Source organism: Nyctereutes procyonoides, unplaced genomic scaffold, assembly GCF_905146905.1.
Source record: "Nyctereutes procyonoides isolate TBG_1078 unplaced genomic scaffold, NYPRO_anot_genome, whole genome shotgun sequence".
Classification (NCBI taxonomy): domain Eukaryota; kingdom Metazoa; phylum Chordata; class Mammalia; order Carnivora; family Canidae; genus Nyctereutes; species Nyctereutes procyonoides.
The window spans coordinates 8,805,531-8,810,582 of NW_026575032.1; positions in this window are offsets into that span (position 1 = coordinate 8,805,531).

The following is a 5,052-nucleotide window of genomic DNA, read 5'->3' on the forward strand; positions in this document are numbered from 1 at the left end:
CTTTTTATACTTTACAGATCTACTCCTCCCACAGAATGTCAACTCTCTACTGATGGCTTTGCAACATCATCAATAGCCTAAACTAGAAAATAGGATGTAATCCAAAACATTATCTCCGGATTTTCCACATTTACTTGCTCAACAATTTTGTTGATATCATTTCCCATCTATTTTTTAAATCAGTACTAACTTCTCTACCTCCAATGACACTATCTTTGCACTGTGATTCTTTCTCCTCTGAGTAGTGACGTGTTCTGTGCCTCTATTATAATCTGTGAACAATCTCAATCTTTCTTTCGTGGTGGTGACAAAATAATCTCCTTAGACTACAAACCTTATTATGTCACATTCATACTCGTGCTTAGCTTAAAGCCTTCAGGATGAAGACTAATTCTTTTTGCCTGGCATACAGAGTCTTCCAGGATCTGAATGCAGGCATAATTTATGCCTTCTCATGCTTTATACTTTATGGCACATTTGTACTAAATTACAAGTGGGTACCTTGATGCACTGTTAAGATGCACTGTATTATGTTAGTGAGCTTCAGCTTTTGTCTGACACAATACCTTTTCTTCCTTATCAATCTAGCAAACTCCTACTCGCGGTGGGAGAGCCTATTCCCTGAAGTCATCTCCCTTATCTTTCCAGGCAGATTTCGCTTCTTTCATTGCTCCCCTAACATAGTCTGCATACTATTTATATAGCATTTTTACTATCCTACTGTGAATAGAGGTTTCCCCAGCATTTGTATCCCAGAGCTTAGCACTCTGTCCAATGTACAGTAGGATCTCATTTATAGTTTCTTGAATGTATGAATGATTAATTCTACTGAATCATTTTTTTAAATAAAATAAGCTAATAAAACAATCTCTGGATTTAATGGGGGCCATCTCCTCTGGAGTGAAAACTAAAGCATATGGCTAAGTTGACAGAAATGATTAAATAAAATTAGGATTCTCTTTAGAAAGGGGAAAGGTGGGGAAAAGAATGGTGAAAAGGCAATCAACAGTATCTGCCACAATGGCATTGTTTTGGTGGCAGTTTCTAAGTGATGTCAAATATTGAATATTTATGACATTGAGATTATAAGAAAAGTGGACCAACATATATTATTCATATACATATGTGTGTTTTATATACATATATGCACAAAAGCATACATAATACACACCTTTGGGTGTTCCTATATTATAACATTATATCATATAAAAATGTTCTTTTTTGTTCAAATTTATGCCAGCTGTTTCTCACTACTAGAGAAAATAGACTTCTAAATAAAGAGAATGTGGGGAGGAGGGAGTCAATAATATTCTGGTGGTGATTCAGTGGCTGAGCCAGCTGATGCTCAGCTATTCAGCAAGAGAACAACTCTTGAAGAGAGTTGTGAATTAGGCTGGCTGAAACTCAACAATTCTGGGGTGGGAAACACATTTAGCCAAGAGGAAGTAAAGGACCTAGCACTGTTAAAGACTTAATGAAACAGATGGCCCATTGTTTTGCAATGGAGCCACTACAATCAAGTCTGTTTTTAACCCGTTTTAATGACTTGTGTATAGATGTTTCGAAAAGTAGACTCTCATCCTAGAAAATCTATCAAGCAATAACATTTTTGTCCTGAGCAGCTGAGTGATAGTGATGAACTAAACAACTGCTCAGGAGAATGAATTTGCAAAGGACTCTGTTGTTGTTATTGTTGTTTTATATGAGATATTTTCATTTCTCTTGGATTAATTTCTTCATACAAGAATGGAAGAGCAGATTAGAAAATATAACGTTAATTATTGGTCATCAACTTTCAAGTTGGTAAAATTGAAATAACTACAAACTATGATATCCTTAATAATTGAGAATAAGATTATTCAATGACACACCATTTTATAACTCATTTATGATACAAAACTAACAGGGGTGTTTGGCTAGACCAAATTCTGACTTCTACTCCATTCACAGAGAGGAGGTACAGCCCTCAGTCTGGGAAGGAAAATCAGGCTGACATTTGCCTGCTGTGATTAGAAATATAGTGACAGCTCATTATTGTTCCAGAATATTCTTGATATATGTTTTTAACCTTTCTTATCACCTGCCTTAAAATTTTAATTGTTTTTAAGACAAGTTTTATAATACTCAAATTACCTATTGTTGGATTGTTGCGATTAAATATGCTATTTATTTATTCATTCAGCCATTTTTTTTCTTTCTGAAATGAGTAGTAGAGTCAAGCACTGACCTCTTCCTTTGCCGTGAATAAACACTACAGATTTTTCTCTGTTAATACTATAACATAAAATAGTTGATTGTCACCTTTAATTAAAAAGAACAATGTCTTTAGGAAGTGAGTTACTGAGACAGCGTTGATGATGGGATTGCTTCCCTATTCACTGTTCTATATCTCCTTTCTCCCCACCCAGCGTTTTCTTGAAAGGGTCATCTCTACTTATTATCTGCACTTGCGCAAGTGCCATTCTTTATTTTAAACTATCATGATTTTGTCTCAGCCACTGTTTTGAACTTGTCTTACTTAGTTCTTCAATTTATTTAATTGCCAAAAACAAATGTTTCTTTTCAGACCTCTTCCTGTGGGAAATCTCTGCTGCATTTCTCTTAGTCCCTGGCTTTTTGTGTCTTTTCAATTGGAAAGTGTTGTAGCCCATTTGAAGGATCAGCCCCTCATCTTCATTGAGCCAGCCATCTACCTCCAGTGCAGGCTATTTATCATCAGCTCCAGCTTTCCAGTCTTTGAGCTCCAGCCTTGCTTCTGCAGATCTATTTTTTGTTTGTTTGTTTGTTTGTTTGTTTGGCTTGTTATTGTTTTGTTTTATTCAGGGTTTTTGTTTGTTTGTTTTGGTCTTGTTTTCTTTGTTTTGTTTCATATGAGGCCTAAGCAGTCATGCACCTACCAAGTTCCAGGGTTTTTTGAAATTTGTTACCTGTCTGAGAAGCTCAGATCCCTGTCCAGCTGCCCCTAGGTTGGGAGCTGTTGGGATTTGCATCCTAAATTTACCTCTTGCCTGCCTTAGCTCTAATCTTCAGAAGAATTCTTTGGGGTGGTTTTTAAAATCCATGGACCCCCCCCAAAAAAAAATAAAATAAAATAAAATTCATGGACCCCTGTACATTGGGAGTCTGAAAGTGATAAAGCTGATAAATCTACATTCTGACAAGTATATTAAGGTAACTATGATTCTCTTATCTTGGAAGCTACTTAGACACTAAATAAGCTAGTGATAACACACTAACTAGGATGCTTTCTAAAACTATGGTGTTTGTGGCTGCTTCAATGTGAGCACCACCTACCATCTTTTTTTTCTGACTATTATCCCTCAAATTTGAAAGCACGTGCACTCTCATATTAAAACATGCCTAAATCAAATTTGCTGCCCTTTTGCTAGCTTTTTGTCCTGCTCTATTGCATCATGTACAGCACTTTGAGTTGGAGGTTGTCTGACTATAAGTATCTTGAACAATAAGGATATCTATTAACCCTCACATCAAAATGTTAAGGTATTAGGGTCAGATTGCTGGCTCATTAATGTTATCAAGGATTCATATTCATCCATCGTTTTTTGTTATTTCATCACAAATATGATGATAGTCATCTTCAGGTTTGAGCCTTTCCAGGTAGAGAGAGGAAGTTACAAACAGCTGTCACAGCTTCAGGCATCATGTTTTCAAACAACTATGTCCAAAGGCAGGAAAGAGAAGAGGAGCCTTTTCATCATATTCCTTCCCCGTTTTATCTGGGAATGTTTTCCCCCAAGGCATCATAATTGACTTCTTCCTATGCCTGAATGTCCAAAAACATTCTATAAGATCACCCCAATGTAGCCAGTGCGGGGATATCAGGATCATTTTATGCCAGCGACTATAGGAAGATCCCATTCTCTCTGAACAAAATTATCCATGAATTTAAAAAATCACATTCTACTCGTTTATTTTTCGATATTATCCAAAATCCTAGACCTTTTACAGTCAAGTTGGCCAGCAAAATTTTTAAAGGATCTTCTCTAATGGGAAAATGAGATTCACCTTATATTTGATATTGACAAATGATTGAGGTTGTTATATGTGTCATGTGTCATGTGTCATATGTCATATATATTGGAAGTCTTTTTGAGACGACATATTGGGCATACCTAGATATTTATTGATAAAACTCTTTACAGGCATATCTTGTTTTATTGAACTTCACAGATACTGTGATTTTTACAAACTGAAGGTTTGTAGCAACCTTGCATTGAGCAAGTATATTGACCTAATTTTTCCAATAGCATCTGCTCACTGTCTCTGTGTCACATTTTGGTAACTCTCACATTTCAAACTTTTTCATCATTATTGTATTTGTTATGGTGATTTATTGTCAGTGATTATAACTCGTTGAAAGCTCAGGTGATGGTAAAAGTTTTTTTAACAATAGTGTTTTCTACTCAAGGTATATACATTGTGTTTTTAAATATAACACTATTGCACACTTAATAGTCTACACTATAATATAAACAAAACTTTTATATATATTAGGAAACCAAAATATTCATTGACTTGCTTTATTATAATATTTGCTTCATTTCGGTGGTCTGGAATCAAACCACAATATCTCCAATTTTGTACAGCTATACTTGAATGCATAACCCACCTTCTACTCTAGTTGTCTTCCTACTGATTCGTATCTATTAATAATCTCACACATGTTGCAAATTTTCAAAGTGTGGGGTTTTTTTAGTCCTCTTTGCTTTCTGGTTATTCATTCTCCACTCAGGAATCTCATTTAATTACATTATTTAGACTAAACTATGGGGAGAATTCCAAAATCTGTTACTCTAGCTTTGATCTTTCTTCATATTTCCACTTACCAACAATACTAAACATATTCCCAGCTCAAATTTATCCAAAGCAGGACTATTGTTCTTTCCTGATGTTCTCACTTTAATCTGCTTCTTGTGTCACCTCTAACACCATGATGATGGTTCTTCAATCATTATTATCATCTAAAATAACATTCTTGACAAGCTCACAAGTTTTCCATGTCTCAAAAAGGAGATAAGCAATTCTGGAAAT